Raw genomic sequence first — 22,772 nt, 5'->3', positions numbered from 1 at the left:
GCCCACTGACCCAGGGTGACCGGCCGCCATCTTGGTAGAAACAAAGTAGAAACTTGGTAGAAGCGGCGCATGTGCGGCCATTTTGGTGAGGGAACAGGAAGTGGAGGCTTCAGGGTCCCAGTGACCAGGAGAAAAATCATTCTGAACCCTGGACCAGCTCTACCCTCCCATCCAATAATTTTAATATTCAAACATATTTTTCTGTTGATATTTTTGAAATACTCTCGTACTGCCCACTGTAAAACCTTCACTGAACTACCTGTATCACAATGGCAGTTGAGCAAAACTCAGTGAGTTCCAGGATCTGCCTGAAAAGGCAGCGATACGATTCACTAATTAATTTTAAAAGAGAGGTGGATAGTTACCTGAGTATGAGAAGGTGCAAGGCGAGGGACATGAAACGGGAATGAGGGACTGAACAAGTCCGTTCTTTCTAAAAGTCAGCACAGGAAAGATGGGCTGAACAACCCCCATCGCCCCCTCTTGTGCAATGCACCTCTACGATTCTCGGAACTTGAATGGAACCAAAATAAAATCCGAAATCGTTATTGGTCATTTTACGAAATGTAAAGAGGACACTGTCCATCAAGAGCCACTTAAGAGCAGAATAAACAGGAGCAGTTGGAGGACATAGAGCCTGCTCCACTTTTTCTCCTTGTCGCCATTTTCCTTCTTTCCCTCTGTATCCAATAATCTCTTGAATTCAGTCTTGAATATACTCAGCGACTGAGCATCCACAGCCTTCAAGGGTATAGAATTCCAATTTACAAACTTGAATGAAGAAACGCCGCATCTTATTCACATATTGCCACTAACATCTCAAGATGTTTTACCGGAGGATAGGCAGACAGGGATTCCTACAAATAGTTGTTTGTGGTTCATTGCAGTTCCTTGACAAGGTATCGGCTTTATTCTGAGTGTTGTGAAGGCTGAGCTGACTTTTCTGGTACGCCTGCTTTCCAGAGATGATCAGACAAGAGTAATGCTGCTGGGCTCAACGCTTTTTCATCAACAATGATTCAGCCTCTGCAGGAAATTGAGAAAAGAGGCAGCATCGCTCTTCGGCCACACAGGATAGTACTGGTTAGATTCAATGTCTTTATCCAGAGGGTGTGGAACTTGCCGCCACAGGGACTGGTTGAGGAAAACAGCATGAATGCACTTAGCAGTTGCAGACACAAGAGAGAAAGGAATAGAAAGACCTGCTGACAGAGAGAAGCGATAGGCTCATGGGGAATATATAGACTGACACTGGATACAATGACCTGTTTTTGTGCTGTCTATTGAGTTTCATTCTACTTTGATTCTTTTTACAGGGTATTGGAATGGAAAGACTTACAGACAGAAAACTCAAGGTTTAAGAGCCTTTTGATTTGTCAGGATATGAATATCATCGGCCCCTGAATGTGGAAGGAGAAATGTTTGTCTTCTATCTGTGGGAAGGTCAGTGTAACTGGAAAAAGCACCGAGACACATACATATGCAAGTGAATGTGTTCCAGTGAGCTGACTGTGAAAAGAGCCTTAACCAGTTACACAGCCTGAAAAAACATCACATCATTCACAGCAGAGAGAAACTGTACACGATGTTCTGTTTGTGAATGAGGCTCCAATCTGGAGAGACACAAGGTCATCGGCACCATGGAGAAATGGTGGAAATGTGGAGATTGTGGGAAGGGGTTCAAATCTCCATCCCTGCCGGAAGCTCATCAACGATCAACGCAGTCACACTGGGGAGAGACCATTCACCTGCTCCCTGTGTGGAAAGGGATTTACTCAGTCAGCACACCTTATGAAACATCAACTTGTGCACAGTAATACGAGATCTTTTAAATGTTCTGACTGTGAGAGGAGCTTCAAAAGTGAAATGGATCTGCTGAGACACCAGCGAGTTCACACCGGAAAGAGGCCATTCACCTACTCCGAGTGTGGGAAGGGATTCACTCAGTCAGCCAACCTGCTCACACACCAGCAGGTTCACACTGGGGAGAGGCTGTTCCCTTGCTCTGTGTGTGGGGAAAGATTTAATCATTTATCTAACCTGCAGAGACACCAGACAGTTCACACTGGAGAGAGGTCGTTCACCTGGTCTGAGTGTGGGAAGAGATTCCTTCACTTATGGAACCTTGCTACACATCAACTTGTTCACAGTGATCAGAAACCTTTTAAATGTTCTGACTGTGAGAAGAGCTATAAAACTACATCTGATCTGCTGAAACACCAACACACTCACACTGGGAAGAGGCCGTTCATCTGCTGTGTGTGTGGAAGAGATTCACTTGGTCATCCCACATGCTGAGACACCAGAGACTTCACGAGTGACTGCAGGGGTTGGATTCTGCTGTTATTGCTGCTGTTAATCACATCCAGGACTGAACCATGTTCATTCTGACAGCTGGAGCTTGTTGCTGCTGATAATAATCCCTGTAACCAGTTGGAGTTTAATATTTTGATATTTGTCAAATAAATTAATGTTTCAGACACACACTTTGTTGGGACCTTAATTTCTCCAGGATAAGAGGCAACTAATTTGTGTCCTGTCACAGACTGCTCCATTTTTTGGACTTTTCTCCTTTCCAACTCTATATTATTTCAATTCTCATACCTTATTACTTCCTTGGGTTTGAGGGTGAGACCCACACAGACACAAAATACTGTGTTTTCTGTATTGGACAATTACATTAAAATCTGGAACACGTGTAGATATGGATTGGTGTCTCCATATCATGTGTATAAAGTATTGATGTTCTCTAGTTATGCTCTTCCCCACATTCTCTCCATATCCTCTCTCACAAAACCTTCCATTATTTTAAAGATTTCTATTAGGTTATCCCCACCGCCTTCATTTCTAAGGAGAGAGGAGACCCAGCCTGTCAATCCTTTCCTGATATTTTTTATGTACCTACACATTTCTGGTTTCACCATTATAAATCTTCTTTGCACCCTCTTCAGTGCCTCGGTATCATTTTATAATATGGTGACCAGAACAGCATGCAGTGATCGGTGAGATACTTGATCCAGGAGTCACAGATAACCCCAAAAATGGGACCAAGCCAATATGTGATTTTACGCTGGTTTATTAAGAAACAACAGTTTATAAATGATGCATAATGGACACACAAAACATCATACAGCCTGAGAATGATTTCCCAGTCCCAGAGGACAGATGGATGATGCAGAATGAGTACTGGTCTCCATTACTAGTGGCTGCAGTCTCCTCTGGATGGTTCACTGCTGTGAGCCAGTGTGGGTGTTGGGTGAAGCCAGTATGGATCTTTTTAGAAATCTCTTCCTGTTTTAACCTTTACACAGACAAATGGTTTGCGGATGGATCCTGAGATCCAATTATATCAGGGTTAGAAATGTCAATTTAAGAGCCTGTGTTAGAGACCAGTCCTGGGCAGAAAGAACAGGCCTGTCCTGTGTTTGTCACCCAGCAAGCTGCTGTGGAAGATTTCTTCACAGGCGAGAAAGGAAGTGAGCTATTCCTATAATATTCAATAAATGCCTTCATATTTTATCATTTATTTCTTACAAATCTTCCCGTCTTGAGAAGTGAATATCCTTATTGACTTCTCTCAACTGATTTCTGATCAACCCACCTATTTCTACACTACAAGCTTATTTTCATAATTTCTTGATTACATAGATAACACATTTCGATAACATACTAAAACTGCTAAAGTTATCAGAATCAGCAACACAAGTGCTTGAGCTGCCGCCAAGAATAAAAGTAAAAACCTTTCCAATAAAATGTGATAACTGTTCACTTAGATTCATCTTTCCCAGCTGCAGAGCATCTCACACCATTCCAAATTATTGGCATGTTGAAAATACATCAGCTTCAAACAGAAGTTCATGCACGGACTTTAAAGATTCTCCAGCTCTCTGTTCACCTACCTCCACCTTGTGGATATTTTCTAAATCCAGATTCTAGGTCCCTCTTCACTTTAATTTCACTCCCTCTGACAGATATAAGTGTGTATAATTATATTCTGATTGTTTTAAAGTCAGTTTTCCAGTGGAATATGTGTCAATATCATAATGATTTAAAATGTTGTCTCATTCTACTGACCACATTAATCAATCAATGTTGTTCTGTTATCGAATAGCTGAGTATGTCTGGGACCCGTTCTTCAGTGCAGCTTCCAGCTTCACCATGCATTTCCACATCAGCACACCCACACTGGTATCCCAGTATCAGGCTCCATGTGCCATACATGTCACTCTTGGACTTTCAGGTGATCTTACCAAAACATCTGGCGCGTGGGCCGGGCGGTGGAGGGGGGGGGGGGGGGGGGGATCTCTGTCGGAGGATCTGTACTTCTCTCTCCCTGCATGGCTCCAATGCCTCAGTCAATGGCCAATCAATTCAGTTTATCTTTTAAAGTTCAGAGGCAGGGACACATTTATCTCCAAGAGAAAGTTATCAATTTATTTGTCTGATCTACACTGATTTTCACTAGAATGTACATCGATATAACATTGATCTGTTCACTTGAGCTCTCCCCGGGGTGAGTTATTCCAATTTCCATTGGGTAACGTGATTTTCTCCATCTTATTCTGAGTGGGCCATCCTATTAATTATTATCAGTCTCATTCAGGAGTCCTGGAGAAACTTTACTGTCCAATAGTATTGCATTCACACAATATTGTCTTTGTATATCAGAGACACAAATATTTGAAATCAGTTTGGAGATAACTCCCATATCTCCTGTTCTCAAACACCCTGTTTTGAAAGATAAGAAATGGGATAAAGCCAAATCTTTAAAAGGCAAATTATCACCGTGCTGTCAGTGGAAAGGGTTAACTTCTCGGTTTGTTTGCAAACATTCCCAACTCTGCCCAATTGTGCTGACTTTAGGTGACTTTCCTTTTCAGACCAAAGATGAACCAAACACCATTTGAAACTTTGTTTTCCAATTCTTTTGGGAAGGGGGTTTCAGCTTTGCCCAATTGTAACTTTTTTCCCCCATTCTCCTTGAGGCAACTTTCCAAATCACAGGAATAAACCTGAAGAAAAATAAAGCAAGAACATTAGCTTTCACAGGTAAGCTTCAACCTTCTTAAAGAGGGTGGAGCCTCCCACAGTTTGTGAGTTCTGAAACATTACTTCAAGATCCAAGGACTAAGCATACAAATTGGCCAGGAGAAACAACAAACCTGAGGATTGGGAGCAGGTTAGAATTCAGCAAAGGAGGACCAAGAGATTGATTAAGAAAGGGGAAATAGCGTACGAGGGAAGCTTGCGTGGAACATAAAAAACTGTCTGCAAAAGTTTCTATCGATACATGAAGAGAAAGAGATTGGTGAAGACAAATGGCTGAGCAACTCAATACATACTTTGGTTCTGTTTTCTCAAAGGACGACACAAATGACATACCAGAAATGTTGGGGAATGCAGGGTTCAGAGAGGGGAGGAACTGAAGGAAATCAGAGTAGAGAAATGGTGTTGGGGAAATTGATGAGATTGAAGGTTGTTAAATCTCCGGGGCCTGATAATCTACATACCAAACTACTTAAGGAAGTGACTCAAGGAATAGTGGATGTATTGGTGGTCATCTTCCAAGATTGTATAGACTCTGGAACAGTTCCTACAGATCAGAGGGAGGCTAATGTAATGTCACTATTTAAAAAGGGAGGTAGAAAGAAAATGCAATTATAGATTAATCAACGTGATTACGGCAGTGGGGAAAATTCTAAAGTCCATAATCAAAGATTTTATAGTGGAGTACTTAGAAAACAGTGGCAGAATTGGTCAGAGTCAACATGGATTTATGAAAGAACAAAGAGAAGGACAGCACAGGAACAGGCCCTTCGGCCCTCCAAGCCTGCGTCGACCATGCTGCTCGACTAAACTAAAATCTTCTACACTTCCAGGGTCCGTATCCCTCTATTCCCATCCTATCCATGTATTTGTCAAGATGCCCCTCAAACGTCACTATCGTCCCTGCTTCCATCACCTCCTCCGGTAGCGAGTTCCAGGCACCCACTACTCTCTATGTAAAAAGCTTGCCTCGTACATCTCCTCTAAACCTTGCCCCTCGCGCCTTAAACCTATGCCCCCTAGTAATTGACCCCTTTTCCCCCGGGGAAAAGCCTCTGACTATCCACCCCTTCATTCTGACCATCCACTCTCTATGCCCCTCATAATTTTGAAGATCTCTATCAGGTTGCCCCTCAACCTCCGTCGTTCCAATGAGAACAAACCAAGTTTATTCAACCTCTCCTCATAGCTTATGCCCTCCATACCAGGCAACATCCTGGTAAATCCCGTCTGCACCCTCTCTAAAGCCTCCACATCCTTCTGGTAGTGTGGCGACCAGAATTGAACACTATACTCCAAGTGTGGCCTAACTAAGGTTCTGTACAGCTGCAACATGACTTGCCAATTTTTACACTCAATGCCCCGGCCAATGAAGGCAAGCATGCCATCTGCCTTCTTGACTAGCTTCTCCACCTGTGTTGCCCCTTGCAGTGACCTGTGGACCTGTACACCTAGATCTTGCTGACTGTCAATACTCTTGAGGGTTCTACCATTCACTGTATATTCCCCACCTGTATTAGACCTTCCAAAATGCATTACCTCACATTTGTCCGGATTAAACGCTATCTGCCATCTCTCCGCCCAAGTCTCCAAACGATCTAAATCCTGCTGTATCCTCTGACAACCCTCATCGCTATCCGCAATTCCACCAACCTTTGTGTCGTCCGCAAACTTACTAATCAGACCAGTTACATTTTCCTCCAAATCATTTATATAGACTACAAACAGCAAAGGTCCCAGCACTGGTCCCTGCAGAACACCACGAGTCCACAGCCCTCCAATCAGAAAGGTACCCTTCCATTGCTACTCTCTGCCTTCTATGACCTAGCCAGTTCTGTATCCATCTTGCCAGCTCACCCGATCCCGTGTGACTTCATCTTTTGTACCAGTCTACCATGAGGGACCTTGTCAAAGGCCTTACTGAAGTCCATATAGACAACATCCACTGCCCTACCGGCATCAACCACCTTTGTGACCTCGAAAAACTCTATCAAGTTAGTGAGACACGACCTCTCCTTCACAAAATCGTGCTGCCTCTCGCTAATATGTCCACTTGCTTCCAAATGGGAGTAGATCCTGCCTCGAAGAATTCTCTCCAGTAATTTCCCTATCACTGACGTAAGGCCCACCGGCCTGTAGTCTCCTGGATTATCCTTGCTACCCTTCTTAAACAAAGGAACAACATTGGCTATTCTCCAGTCCTCCGGGACATCACCTGAAGACAGTGAGGATCCAAAGATTTCTGTTAAGGCCTCAACAATTTCCTCCCTTGCCTCCTTCAGTATTCTGGGATAGATCCCATCAGGTCCTGGGGACTTATCCAGCTTAATATTTTTCAAGACGCCCAACAACTCGTCTTTTTGGATCTCAATGTGACCCAGGTTATATATACACCCTTCTTCAGACTCAACATCCACCAATTCCTTCTCTTTGGTGAATACTGATGCAAAGTATTCATTTAGTACCTTGCCCATTTCCTCTGGCTCCACGCATAGATTCCCTTGCCTGTCTTTCAGTGGGCCAACCCTTTCCCTGGCTACCCTCTTGCTTTTTATGTACGTGTAAAAAGCCTTGGGATTTTCCTTAACCCTATTTGCCAATGACTTTTCGTGACCCCTTTTAGCCCTTCTGACACCTTGCTTAAGTACCTTCGTACTTTCCTAATATTCTACACAGGCTTCATCTGTTCCCAGCCTTCTAGTCCTGACAAATGCCTCCTTTTTCTTTTGGACGGGACCTACGATATCTTTCGTTATCCAAGGTTCCCAAAATTTTCCATATTTATCCTTCTTCCGCACAGGATCATGCCGGTCCTGAATTCCTTTCAACTGACATTTGAAAGCCTCCCACATGTCAGATGTTGATTTACCCTCAACATCCGCCCCCAATCTAAGTTCTTCAGTTCCCGCCTAATATTGTTAGAATTAGCCTTCCCCCAATTTACCACATTCAACCGAGGTCCGCTCTTATCCTTGTCCACAGCACTTTGTATATTTAGATCCCACCCTGATCCCCTTGCAGCCACGTCTCTGTGATGCCCACAACATCGTACCAGCCAATTTCAATGTGCGCAACAAGCTCATTGATCTTATTCCGTATCTTGCGATCATTAAGGTACAATACCCTCAGTCCTGCATTGACCACCTCCCTTCTCACACTTGTCACCTTTTTTGTTCTGCCTGAGGGTGATGTTCTATTATTTTTGTTCTCTATTTCCTCTTCAGTTATGACAGCTTCTAAGCTAACGTTCTGGTCCCCACCCCCTGCCATATTAGTTTAAATCCTCCCGGGTGACACAAGCAAACCTCCCAGCCAGGATATTTCATAGAATTTACAGTGCAGAAGGAGGCCATTCGGCCCATCGAGTCTGCACCGGCTCTTGGAAAGAGCACCCTACCCAAGGTCTACACCTCCACACTATCCCCATAACCCCACCCTACACTGAGGGCAATTTTGGACACTATGGGCAATTTAGCATGGCCAATCCACCTAACCCGCACATCTTTGGACTGTGGGAGGAAACCGGAGCACCCGGAGGAAACCCACGCACACACGGGGAGGATGTGCAGACTCCGCACAGACAGTGACCCAAGCCGGAATCGAACCTGGGACCCTGGAGCTGTGAAGCATTTGTGCTATCCACAATGCTACCGTGCTGCCCCAATATTGGTACCCCTCGAGTTTAGATGCAACCCGTCCTTCTTGTACAGGTCGCACCTGCCTCCGAAGAGATCCCTCTGGCCCAGAAATCTGAAACCCTCCCTCCTACACCACTGGTTTAGCCACGTGTTTAGCTGCACTATCCTCCTATTTCTAGCCTCACTGGCACATGGCACAGTGAGTAATCCCGAGATTACAACCCTAGAGGTCCTGCTTCTTAGCTTACTGCCTAACTCCCTGAACTCCTTCTGAAGGACCTCATCCCTTTTCCTGCCTATGTCATTCGTACCTATGTATACTACGACGTCTGGCTGTTCACCCTCCCCCTTCAGGATGTCCTGTGTTCGTTCAGAGACATCTTTGACCCTGGCACCAGGGAGGCAATACACCATCCTGGGAAAGGGAAATCATGCTTGACAAACCTATTGCAATTCTTCAAGGATGTAACTGATGAATAGTTGATGAGGGGAAGCCAGTGGATGTGGTTTATTTGGACTTTCAGAAGGCTTTCAACAAAGTTCCACATCAGAAAGTTAAACCGCATGGGTTTAGGGATTTTATATTGAGATGGATAGAAAACTGGTTGGCAGGCAGGAAATAAAGAGTAGGAATAAACAAGTATTTTTCCGAATAGCAGAGACCAGTGGGGTACCGCTAGGATCGGTACCAGCACCTCAGCTATTCATTATATCCATGATTTAGATGAGGGAATAAATGTAATATCCCAAAATTTGCAGATGGCACAAAACTATGTGGTAGGATGAGCTGTGAAGAGGATGCAGGGATGCTTCAGTGCTATTTGGGCAAGTTGAGTGGAAAAATGCATGGCAGATGTAGTACAATGTGGATAATACGAGGTTATCCAGTTTGGCAGCAAAAACAGGACGGCAGATTATTATCTGAATAACTATAAATTAAGAGAGGGGAATGTGCAATGAGACCTGGGTGTCTTCGCACACCAGTCACCGAAGGTAAGCATGCAGGTACAACAGGTGCTGAAGAAGAAAAATGGTATGCTGGCCTTATTAACAGGAGGATTTGAGTACAGGAGCAGGGATGTCTTGTTGCAATTATACAGGGCCTTGGTGAGGCCACATCTGGGACATTGTCTGCAGATTTGGTCTCCTTATCTGAGGAAGGGTGTTCTTGCTATAGAGGGAGTGCAGTGAAGGTTTACCAGACTGATTCCTGGGATGGCGAGACCGATGTATGAGGAGAGATTCAGCCAGTTAGGATTATGTTCGCTGGAGTTCAGAAGAATGAAAGGGATCTTATGGAAACCTATAAACTTCTAACAGGACTAGACAGGGTAAATGCGGGAAGGATTCCCGATGGTGAGGGAGTCCAGCACCATGCGTCATAGTCGAAGGATATGGGGTCGACCACTTAGGACAGAAATTAGGAGAAATTTCTTCACCCAGAGAGTGGTAAGCCTGGGGAATTCACTACCACAGAAAGAGTTGAGGACAAAACATTGTCTGCTTTCAAGAAGCAGTTAGACACAGCTCTTCGGACAAAAGGGATCAAAGGATGTGGAGGGAAAGCGGGGAACAGGTTACTCAGTTGGATGATCAGCCATGATCACAATGAATGATGGAGCAAGCTCGAAGGGCCGAATGGCCTCCTCCTGCTTCTATTTTCTATGTTTCTATGTGAGGCTGAAGTTTGTCTTGAGGGAATCAAACATTTTGGTGCCTTTTCCAATTGTACAATTAAATTGTGATTCACACTGAAAGGTTCACTTTCACTCAGTAATGATAACGTTTCACTTTTCTCAGCATAGACATTTTAGATTAAATACCAATTGTTCACTTCTCTTGTAGCTGGTGTGCAGAGAAGATCATGTTCACTGCAGACCTGTCAGCAGAGAAACCGCACTGTGCTTCTGGATACATTCAATCTGCAAGTAGATGGATCTTTTAGACATGACCCGAGTGAAGGTCCTCCCAGTGATGTTAAGGAGTGAGGTGTCCCTGTCGTTGTTGGAATCTCCTCTGTCACTGCTGATTTTATATATTGTGATGATTTTGCATCACACGTATGGAATGGTTCCTGTCACCCATCAGAGACGTCGGAGGTCATGAAGGTGTTACAGCCGATGGGACTTTCCGTGTGTAAGCAGATCAGCTGGAATTCCATCCTTGCCGGGTGCCTTTCTGCTTGCTCAGCAATCAATGGCCTTTTCCAGCTCAACTGGTGAGGGTTCCTTGTCCAACTCAACCATGGAAGCTGCAATAGAGACAATCTGGGAGATGTCCAGCTCACAGTCGTGATCAACCCAGCAGGACATCTGTTTACTTCTGTTGGTAAGAATTTCACCAGCTGCCAATTTCAGTCGCACAACTTTAGTGATGGTCAGACCCCATCAGTCGTAGATTTCCATTGTCACAGGCAGCTTGGAATTATTGACAGAGGCTGATCCAATGTTTATTTGCATAGGATCTCCATGATATTTACACAACTGTCTTGGCTACTTTCAAGTAATGCAGTGTTCTAGCTGTTGGGTTTATGTTGGACATTAGGTCGACTTTGCTTTTTGCTTCATTGACAGACGTCATCTCGGCTGAGTGAGTCTGAACCAGTCTTTGTTGTGGGTTCCACCTTTACCAAATGTTGTTGCTGCTGTGTCAGAAATGATTCAACTCAGCGACTTCCAAACTTCATCAGTATTAATGTTGATGTTAAGGTTTTTATGTACGTTTTTACAGTACCTGTATAATATTTCACTGTTTGTTTCGCTTCCTTCACAATTTAATATCATAATGGACAGAACACTGAAGAAGTCAGTAAGAATTGTCAGCAAGGATTAATCTGCAGTTTCTAATTGGAGATGTTAATCAGTGGAACCTTTTAGGCCTGATTTGCATCAAAGATCACGATTGAAGTACAAGTTCATAATTTTACCCTAAATGTGTTTCTGTTGAGAGTTCTTGAATTAAGGAGAAATATCACAGGGGGGATTTTAAAAAGGGACATTTCAGCCCCAAAAATCAGTGACATTTTCAGAATATTAAACTGCAGCCAGTTATAGGGATTGTTAACATCAGCAGAATCAAACCAGATATTGTCAGGCTATCAATCCTGGATGTGATTAGCAGCAGCAAAAGAGCAGATTCCAATCCCTGCAGTCATTTGTGAACTCGCTGGTGTCTCAGCAGGTGTTGTGACTGAGTGAATCCCGCTCCACACAAGGAGCAGGAGAACCGTCTCCCCCCGGTGTGATCCCACTGATGTGTCAGCAATTGGGATGCCCAAGGGAATCCCATCCCACACACGGAGCAGGTGAACGGCTTCTCCCCAGTGTGAGTGTGTTGGTGCTCACTGAGGTCAGTTGACTGACTGAAATTCTCTCCACAGGTGATGCACCTGAATGGTTCCTTGTTTGTGTGCATTTGGTGGTGTGTCTGGAGAGTGAATACCTGAGTGAATCCCTTCCCACACACAAAGCAAATGAATGGTTTCTGACTCGTGTGAATTCGCTGGTGTTCAGTGAGGATGGATAAAGACTTGAATTTCTCTTCACAGGTTGTGCAGCTGAATGGTTTCTTCTCAGCGTGAACTCGCTGGTGTAAGCGAAGGGCAGATGACTGAGTGAATCTCCTCTCACACACAGAACAGCTGAACGGCCTTTCCCCAGTGTGAATGCGTCGATGGATTTCCAGCCGGGGTGAAGAATTGAATCCTTCACCACAGTCCTCACATTTCCACGGTTTCTCCATGGTGCCAGTTTCCTCATATCTCTCCAGTTTGGACAGTCCGTTGAAGCTTTGTCCACATACACAGAACACCTGTATGGTTTCTCCCTGCTGCGAATCGTGTGATTTTTTTACAGGATGTTTCACTGGTTGAAGCTCTTTGTACAGTCAATGTACTGGAACACTCTCATTCCAGTGTGTGTCCTGATGCTTTTCCAGTCACAATGATGTTTGAAATGGTGTCACACAGGCAGAACACACAAACATTCTCCTTACAAATTCAATGACTAATGATATTCTGGCTGTGGCGACTCAGTGACTCTGTCAGATCATGCTGTGATGTTCCGTTTGAGCTTCCTGTCTGTAAATCCACCCAATCTAGTGCCCTGGAAAAGAAGTTTACAAAACGTTATACAGAGAGAAATCCTGAACATACAATTCTATTTTCTATACAACATATTTTCCTCATTTGTACCTGCAAAACAGTAAATCCTACTCCCATACACTCTCTTGCTCCCCGCGCTGAATGCAAATCCCAGGGTGACTAATAGTCCCATATTTTACAGAAATGTATCGGAGTCCACTGCCCCAGTCTTCATGCTGCCTGGATGCTGGCTGTCCTACAAATTGGATCTTTGTCAATGCACAGAACCATGTTCCTTACCGCTTCTATGTTCCAACAGCTCTGGCAAACACCACCGTTAATTTTCACCGTGAGAGTTGGTCAGCCTGTCAAACCCAGCACAGCGACTTCACAATTATTTTCCTTACAATTTACCTCCTGCCTCCACTCTGGCTGGGTTGAATTCTCAAGCCTCTCTTTGCAAAGTGAGAATAAAATCAATTAATCACTCATTTTCTGTCCTGGTCACTGGGACCTTGATGCCCACCCACTTGGGCACACAAGAAGTAAACAAGCCCCGGGAGCTGCAAACTCGGGACCTGCAGGTTCCTACTGGGGATTTGGGGCCTCCAGCGTTTGTGAATCCTCGCCGCCCACCTCCCAGGGTTTCCTTCCTTTCCAGAGATCAGGGGCGAAATTCTCCGGAAACGGCGCGATGTCCGCCGACTGGCTCCCAAAACGGCGCAAATCAGTCGGGCATCGTGCCGCCCCAAAGGTGCGGAATGCTCCACATCTTTGGGGGCCGAGCCCCAACCTTAAGGGGCTAGGCCCGCGCCGGACTGATTCCCGCCCCACCAGCTGGCGGAAAATGCCTTTGGTGCCCCGCCAACTGGCGCGGAAATGACATCGCCGAGCGGCGCATGCGCGGGAGCGTTAGCGGCCGCTGACGGCATTCCCGCGCATGCGCATTGGAGGGAGTCTCTTCTGCCTCTGCCATGGTGGAGACCGTAGCGGAGGCGGCAGGGAAAGAGTGCCCCCACGGCACAGGCCCGCCCGCGGATCGGTGGGCCCCGATTGCGGGCCAGGCCACCGTGGGGACACCCCTCAGGGCCAGATCGCCCCGCGCCCCCCCCAGGACCCTGGAGCCCGCCCGCGCCGCCTTGTCCCGCCGGTAAGATAGGTGGTTTAATCTACGCCCCCGATCATCGGGGGGGGGGGGGGGGGGGCGCCAACCGGCGCGGCGCGATTCCCACCCCTGCCGAATATCCGGTGCCGGAGAATTCGGCTACCGGCGGGGGTGGGATTCACGCCAGCCCCCGGCGATTCTCTCGCCCCAGAATCCTCATTGATTTGAGTCCAAAGTGTCAGCTCTTATTTACTGTCCCCCCTCCTCTGGTGTGAACCATCCTCCAGTCGCTGAAGTAGGAGGGTTAACCTGGGCCTGTTCCCGGCAGCTGCAAACCAGGGAGCTGACAATGATTCTGAAGGGTTTGCGGATCCTCCCACCCACCGCCTGACGCTGACTCCGCTTCTCCGGGACAAAGGAGTCCCTTCCCGAGGCCAACACTGGAATTGCGCATGCTCCAAACTCCGTTCCCGCGCCTGCGCACTGATGTCGAACTCTAGCAGCCGCATTGCGCATGCTCTGCATCACAATGCCAGGTTGACTGACGGCAGCCCCAGACCAATAGAAAGAGGGGGCGGACCTGGATGACTGAACGGGAGCAGCTGGTCCTCCAGCCAGTCGGAGTGCGTGAGGGGCGGGGATCAGCTGGAATCTCCCACATTGGCTGAAACTCTGTATCATTTTAAGCTGATTTGTCTCAAACTTCAGGAGAAAACTGGACCTTTCTGTTTGTGGCTTTAAACAGATGAAACCCTGTGGATCTGGAGCAAATATTTCAATGTTTGTTGCTCAAATGTGGAAATCTGAGACTATTCAGGGGCTGACTTCAAAATAGAACTGGGCAGACAGGGAATGTCTACAGTAACAGAATATGCTGGACAATCTCAGCAGGTCTGACAGCATCTGTGGAGAGTAAAGGGAACAAATATTTTGTCTGGATGACTCTTTGTCAAAGCCATCCATACTCGAAACATTAGCTCACTTTTTCTCCACAGATGCTGTCAGACCTGCTGAGATTGTTGAGTTTTTACTGATTTCGTTTCAGATTCCAGCATCTGCAGTAACTTGCTTTTATCTGAATGTTTACAGTATCTTGTTTTGGGGTCAATGTGCATCATTTTCCCCCACTTACCATTACCTGTTTAAATGTGAAGAAGGAGCTTTTCAAGAATGAGAAACAGTAACTGACACCCTATTCAAAATAAAACTATACTCACTGTTTGTCTTTACCAAGGAGATAGATGCTACCCAGGCCATGGAGACAGACTAGCAAACTTTGTCCCTAGATGGGTTCAAAATTGATAAGGAGGAAGTGTTAAAGTGAGAATGTAAATTACAGGGGAGCTGGCAATAATTTCCCAGTCTTTGCTGGAGGTGCCAGAGGACTGGAGAATTACAAACCTTATGCATTTGTTCAAAAAGGATAGCCCCAGCAATTACAGATCAGTTAGTTGAACATCATTGGTGGGCAAGCTTCGAGAATCAATTATTCCAGATTGAATTAAAAGCCACATGGAAAAATATGGACTGATTTGCAAGAACCAGTATGGATTTCTAAAGGGGAAATTGTGTTTAACTGACTTGCTGGATTTTTAAAGGAGGTAACAGAAAGGGTTGATGAGGGTAATGCCGTTGATGTAGTGTACATTGACTTTCAGTGAGCATTCAATGCAATGCAACACAACAGATTTGTGGGAAGAATTATAGCTCGTGGAATAAACGAGACTGTGGTAAGGTGGACACAAAAAGTGGCAGAATAATAGGAAGCAGAGAATAACAGTCAATGGATATTTTTCAGGCTGGAGGGAGGTTTGTCGTGGTGTCCGCCAGGGGTCAGTATTTGGACCCTTGCTTTTCCTGGTGTATATTAATAATCTAGATCGTGGTTGCAGGGGACAATTTCAAAGTTTGCAGATGACACAAAACTTGGAAGCGGATCTGAATCCATGTTCACCCATTGCTCAGCAATCAATGGCTTTTCCCAGCTCAAGTGATGAGTGTTCCTTGTCCAACTCACCCATGAGAGGAAGCTGTAGGAGAGTCAGGCAGAGACTGACAGTTTGTCTGTCGGAGCACAGCTGACAGTCATTTAAACCCAGAAGGACATCTGTTTACATCTGTCAGGATGTCACTACCTGCCAATTGCAGTGGGGGGGGGGCGTGGGGGGAGGGGGGTTGAGGGGGTGGGGGGTTGGGGGAGCTGGAGAGTGAGGTTGTTTTGCCGATCTATGGTAGGATTATGGCGGAGAACAAGGAGTCCATGAAAAGGATTAAGACCAAGTGGGAGGAAGGGTTTGGGATGGTGTTGGAGGGAGGACTATGGTGTGAGGTGCTGCAGAGTGTTAACATCTCAACCTCGTGTGCGAGGCTGGGGTTGATTCAGTTGAAAGTTGTGCACAGGGTGCACTTAATGAAGGTGAGGATGAGCTGATTGTTCAAGGAGGTGGGAAGATAGCTGTGAGCGGTGTGGGAGGGATTCAGCCAATCAAGTCCATATGTTCTAGTCCTGCCCAAAGTTGGAGAAATTTTGGGGGTCAATTTTCAGCACCATGACTCAGGTTCTGCATGTGGATTTGGAACCGGGTCCCTTCGTGATCATATTTGGGGTGTCAGACCTGCCGGAGCTGCAGATGGGTGAGTGGGCAGATGTTTTAGCCTTCGCCTTGCTGATTGCCCGCAGGCAGGATCTGTTGAGGTGGAGGCCCCAACGCCTCTCTTCCCAACCACAAACTGCCCCCCTACTCTTTGACGGCCACCAGATCCCCAAAATATAACACAAACAGTATGACTGGTAAAGCGCCGAGACACACACCCGAGTGAGAGTGTTCCAGTTCACTGACTGTGGAAAGAACCTGAAAAAGCATTGCACCATTCACAGCGGGCAGAGACCGTACACGTATTCTGTGTGTGCCTTCAACTGATTGTCTAACCTGGAAAGACAGCAGGAAACACCCGCACCATGGAGAAACAATGGAAATGCACAGTGCATTCACACTGGGGAGAGACCGTTCAGCTGCTCTCACTGCACAAAGAAGTTTAGAAGGTCATCCACACTGCAGAGACACCAGCGAGATTTAGTTGTCCATCTACAGTGGAAACTCATTGACACATTCACACTAGGGTGTGACCATTCTGCTGCTCTGTGTGGGAAAGGATTCAGTGTTCCATCCAGCCTGTGGACACACCAGTGAGTTCATACTGACGAGAGGCCGTTTGTTTGCTCTGACTGTGGGAAGAGATTCAATACGTCATCCCACCTAATCATAAAAATCTTTATTAGTGTCACAAATAGGCTTAAGTTATCAGTGCAATTAAATTACTGTGAAAATCCCCGATTTACCTGTTCGGGTATAGTGAGGGACAATTCAGAATGTCGAATTCACCTAACAAGCACGTCTTTCGGCACTTATGAGAGGAAACTGGAGCACCCGGAGGAAACCCACGCAGACATGGGGAGAACGTGCAGACTCTGCACAGACAGTGACTCAAGCCGGGAATCAAATCCGGGTCCCTGTCATGAGCCAGCTGACTGGGGAGGACAGGAGCGCCCAGTGTGGTCACTGAATACATTGTGGGAACTGCCCATTTAAAGAGGCTGCCTTGACTCACTGGTCTGAGAATCCACCCCTTATCCCTCTGTGTAACGCTGGCTGAGAATAGACATCGGGGCTGCTCAATGTACTGAAAACCATTTGCTTCTATTCTCTGTCTAAAATCAAATTGGAAGGAAAGGGAGACAACTGAAACGAGGAAAGGGAATTCCAGACACTCTTGACATCACTGTACTTATTACAGACACACATTTATTCATCTTTGATCACAGAATCTCACCACACAGCCACACAGGCCATTCGGCCCATTGTGCCTGTGCTGGCTCTTTGAAAGAAGTACTCAATTAGTCCCACTATCCTCCCTTTCCCCATGAACCCTGAAAACTAGTCCCTTTCTAATATTTATCCAACTCCTTGTGTTGAATCTGCTTCCACCAGCCTGTCAGATAGTGCATTCCGGATCACAGCACCTCACTGTGTAAAGATTCATCGTCCTCATTTCTCCTCTGGCTTTTATGTGAATAACCTTAAATCTTGTCCTCTGGTTGACAATCTTTTTGTCAGTGGAAACAGTTTCTCTTTATTTATTCAATGCAAACCATTCATGATTTTGTCTGAACTCAGATAATAGAAAGATCCTGAACAGTCCCATTATTCTGCTCCACGGAACAATTTACATCAATGGTTAAATCCAATAAAATTAACCCAGTGACAATCATGACCAATTGTCTGATTACAACAGGTCTGATTCAAGATGAGGTAATGTTAATTCAAGAGGTAAAAGTGGGATTTGTGAGTGATCCTGGGTTTTGTACGTTGGACTCGAGTCGTGGAGACACTGAGTGCTCCTGGGCAGGATTTTAGGAAATCACTGTTGTTTCAGGAACCTGAAGAAGGTTCACACTTCTACCAGGACAGGTCACTCAATTGAGGAGGCGAACATCACTTGTGTACTTCATCAGTATACTGCTTTAAAAAAATAAACATTGACATTTCAGAGTCCTCTCTTGCCTGATTGTTAAGCCTCTTTCGAATTGAAGCATTTTAGAGGGTCAGTTTGGAACTGAGTAAATAAGGCACCTTCAACCAAATTAATCCAAATCTAAATATTAATTATATACCCTTTAAAACAGAGACAGGGTCTCCAGGATGTGCAAGAAAGATTAACAAGGATGATATCAGAACTGAGAGTGTTTAAGTTTCAGGAGATATTGAACAGGTTGGGGATATTTCCCCTGGGGAAGAGAAGGTTGAAGACTGACCTGATAGAGACTATAATGGGTGTGATAGGATTGACATCATCAGGATGCCATAGTGGTTAGCACTGCTGCCACACGGTGCTGAGGACCCGGGTTCACTCCCGGCCCTGGGTCACTGTCCATGTGGAGTTTGCACATTCTCGCCGTGTCTGCGTGGGTCTCACCCCCACAGCCCAAAAAGATGTGTAGGTTAGGTGGATTGGCCATGCTAAATTGCCCCTTAATTGGAAAAGAATAATTGGGTACTCTAAATCTATATAAAAAAATGTTTTTTTTAATCATCGCTGTGATTACAGAATAGAAATTCACAACTGACAATTCTAGTTGTCACAGAAAATCCTTCTTCCTCTCAAACTATAAATGTTTGACCCCCACCGATGCTCTCCTCACTATTGATTTTAACACTAATTTATCCTTCTGTCCTCCTGCTTTTCCCCAAGTCTCCTCCCGTGAAGATGCTGACTCTCGGGTTCAGTTTCACTCTCACCTATTGCCTTCCCCAGGTGCTGAGGGCGAACGTCACAATCAATTCCCGTGACTACCAACATGTACTTTGTGTCAGGGTGAGGTCACTGCCCCTCCTCCACTTTTCATCCCAGTCCCAGGAGTTTGGACAGTGTCGGCCGCAGCTCCCACAATCCCTCGCGCTGGGGAAACCGCTCTATCCGCCGCACGGGCGGGTGATCAGATACTGCGCATGTCCAAAGGTGAGGGGAAGCTGCGCATGTGTGGAGGAAAGCCCGCCCTCTGACCTTCCTGCTCAGGTGTTGTCCAATGGGAAAGTGGGAGGACCGGAAGGACTATGGTCTTCCAGCCAATCAGAAGGCAAATGTTGTGTTAATGATGATTGACCATGACACGGACTGAAACCTCTTCCTGTCTCCAACATCTGTGCGTAAAACGCTTTCTTTTCTCCCCCTTTCCATTTCTTTTCTCATTCTGACCTTCAATTGGTCACTTGCAGCAGCTGAACGGAACGGAAAGGAAGTGAATCCAGGGAGGGTGCAGATTCTGCAAAGCTTGGTCCAGGTCTCTCTCTCTCAAAGACATTGACATCTTTTGCTCCCTCAGCTTGACACATTTATTTGTTTGGCTAAAAGGGTGGTTTCTTTCCTCATGTTCACAATTAAAGGGGTTGGTTTCCCCAGAGTTCTCCCTGTGTCTATGCGGGTTTCCTGCAGGTGCTCCGGTTTCCTCCCACAAGTCCCGAAAGACGTACTGTCTGGTAATTTGGACATTCTGAATTTTCCCTCTGTGTACCCGAACAGCACCGTAGCATAGTGGTTGGCACAATTGCTTCACAGCTCCAGGGTCCCAGGTTCGATTCCCGGCTTGGGTCACTGTCTGTGCAGAGTCTGCACGTTCTCCCATGTATGCATTGGTTTCCTCCGGGTGCTCCGGTTTCCTCCCACAATCCGACGATGTGCAAGTTAGGTGGATTGGTAATGCTAAATTGTCCTTCGTGTCCAAAATTGCCCTTAGAGTTGGGTGGGGTTACTGGGTTATGGGGATAGGGTGGAGGTGTGGCCTTGGGTAGGGTGCTCTTTCCAAGAGCCGGTGCAGACTCGATGGGCCGAATGGCCTCCTTCTGAACTGTAAATTCTATAACCGACGCCGGAATGTGGCGACTCAGGGCTTTTCACAATAATTTCATTGCGGTGTTAATGTAAGCCTACTTGTGACAATAAAGATTATTATTATTAGAGTTGGCTAAAATTTAAAGGAACAGTAAATAAATGTCGGACAGAGATATGTCTAGTGGTTTTACATGGTACAGATTAGATATATTATTATGAAAACAAATTACTGTGGATGCTGGAATCTTAAACAAAAACAGAAAATACTGGACAATCTCAGAAGGTTTGACAGCATCTGTGGAGAGAAAAGGGAACTAATGTTTCGAGTCTGGATGACTCTTTGTGACAGTTAGAGAGAACTGGAAATGGGGTCAGATTTGTACTGTAGTGGGGGAGGGGTGGAATGGAGCGCTGGGGCTGGATAAGGGCCAGCAATAGGTGGAGATATAGACAAAGATGTCGAGAACAGAAGATAAAAGGAATGCAAATGGTGGTAATTAAGGCTAAGTAGGGCTGATAGTGGTACGTAAAAAGGTTAGAATGTGTGAATAGCAGAATAAAGGTGAGCAGTGTGTAAAGGGCAACTTGAAATAATTTGAATGGGGGGAGGGGAGGAGAATAATGGGGAGGGAAAAAACGATCAATGGAAGAAATAAAAACAAAAGTAAATTGATAGATAAAAATGGGGTAAAGGTGGTGGAGAGTCTGAAGTTATTGAACTCGATGTTAAGTCCGGAAGGGTGTAACATGCGTAATCAGAAGATGAGGTGCGGTTCCTCCAGTTTGCGCTGGGCTTCACCTGAACATTGCAGCAGGCCAAGGACAGACATGTGGACTGAGAGCAGAGCGGTGAGTTGAAATGGCAAGTGACAGGAAGGTCTGGGAACTGCTTGCGGATGGACTGGAGGTGTTCTGCAAAGGCTGGAAAAATATATTCATTTTGCTTCGGTTTGCACCCCTCTATCACCTCCACATGGTCTGTCTCCGACACTTCCCTTTCCTTCCTTGACCTTTCTATTTCAATTTCTGAGATAGACTGTGCACTAATATCCATTACAAACCTACCGACTCCCACGGCTACGTCGACTCCAGCACTTCACACCCCACATCCTGTAAGGGCTCCATCCCATTCTCTCAGTTCCTTCACCTCCGTCGCATTTGTTCCGATGATGCCACTTTCCAAAACGGTGCTGCTGACGTGTCTTCATTCTTCCTTAACCGTGGCTTCCCACCCACTGTGGTCGACGGGGCTCTCAACCGTGTCCGACCCATCTCCCACACCTCTGCCCTCCCCCTCGCTCCTCTCTCCCAGAACCAGGATAGAATCCCCACTGTCCTCACTTTTCACCCTACCAGCCTCTGCATTGAAGAAATCATCCTACACCAGTTCTGCCAACTCCAGCGTGATTCCACCACCACACACATCTTCCCCTCACTCCCCCTGTCAGCATTTGGAATTCTCCACCCCAGAGAACTGTGGAACCTCGGTCATCAAGTATTTTCAAGACTGAGATTGCTAACGTTTCAAGGGAGTGAAGGTATCGAGGGATATGGGGGATAGTGTTGGAAAATGATGCTGAGGTAGATCAGCTAATGCTCTCATTGAATGGTTGAGCAGGTTCGAATGGCTGACTGCAGCTCCGATTTGTTATGGTCCCTGTGTCCAGGACAGGAAGCAGTGAGCATGGATCTGTCAATCAGCCTGAATCAGCACCTTCAGGAGAATTGGGAGGGTGAATATTAGATACAGTGAATAGAGGGAGAATATGTGGGATGGATATTTACAGATGTTGCGGAATGCAAGAGAAAAGAAAGTTCCAGAGAAACTAGAATTGTTTGTTCTGAATTTCTATCCTGTACTGACAGTGCTGTCTTTTGTAAATTGTTTTAACAGGAGATTCGAAGAGGACAAATTACAGACAGAAATCTAAAACCTGTCGTCTGGATCTGACAGTCCCTCAATTCCTTGGGACCTGAATATCATTGGCCTTCGAATCTAAAGGAGAAATGTTTGCCTCATCTGTCAACTTCAAAACATTTTGAAGTTGACAGATGAGGCAAACATTTTTCCAAGAGACTGGAAAAACACCCGAGTGAGAGTGTTCCAGAGCACTGACTGTGGAAAGAGCTTTAACCAGTTACACAGCCTGAAAAAACATTGCACTATTCACAGCGGGAAGAGACCCTACACGTGTTCTGTGTGTGGACGACGCCTCAACTGATTGTCCGAACTGGACAGACACGAGGAGACCCAAAACATGGCAAAACCATGGACATGTGAGGACTGTGGGAAGGGATTCACAGCACCATCTGTGATGGAAATTCATCGGCGCATTCACACTGGGGAAAGGCCATTCACCTGCTCTCAGTGTGGAAAAGGATTCACTCAATTCTCTGACCTGCAGAGACACCAGCGAGTTCACATTGGGGAGAGGCCGTTCACCTGCTCTCAGTGTGGGAAGAGATTCACTCGGTTATCCATTCTGCAGACACACCGCGTTCACACTGGGGAGTG

General features: G+C 45.9%; 1 long non-coding RNA gene across 3 annotated transcripts; it reads right to left on the bottom strand.

Annotated features, from left to right (window-relative positions):
- Positions 1-3,060: 3,060 nt before the first annotated feature.
- On the bottom strand, positions 3,061-14,341 carry LOC140420379 (uncharacterized). Of its 3 annotated transcripts, none has more exons than XR_011946332.1 (2): positions 13,066-14,341; positions 3,061-12,787 (listed from the first exon to the last, which is right to left on the bottom strand). It is a non-coding gene; the product is annotated as an uncharacterized lncRNA (long non-coding RNA). The 3 variants fall into 3 exon arrangements; XR_011946333.1 differs by having other exon boundaries at positions 14,255-14,341; XR_011946334.1 differs by lacking the exon at positions 13,066-14,341 and adding an exon at positions 12,877-13,047.
- Between the last annotated feature and the right edge of the window lie 8,431 nt (positions 14,342-22,772).

This window comes from Scyliorhinus torazame, chromosome 5 (assembly GCF_047496885.1).
Source record: "Scyliorhinus torazame isolate Kashiwa2021f chromosome 5, sScyTor2.1, whole genome shotgun sequence".
Taxonomy (NCBI): Eukaryota; Metazoa; Chordata; class Chondrichthyes; order Carcharhiniformes; family Scyliorhinidae; genus Scyliorhinus; species Scyliorhinus torazame.
This window is presented reverse-complemented; position numbering and strand designations above follow the sequence as displayed.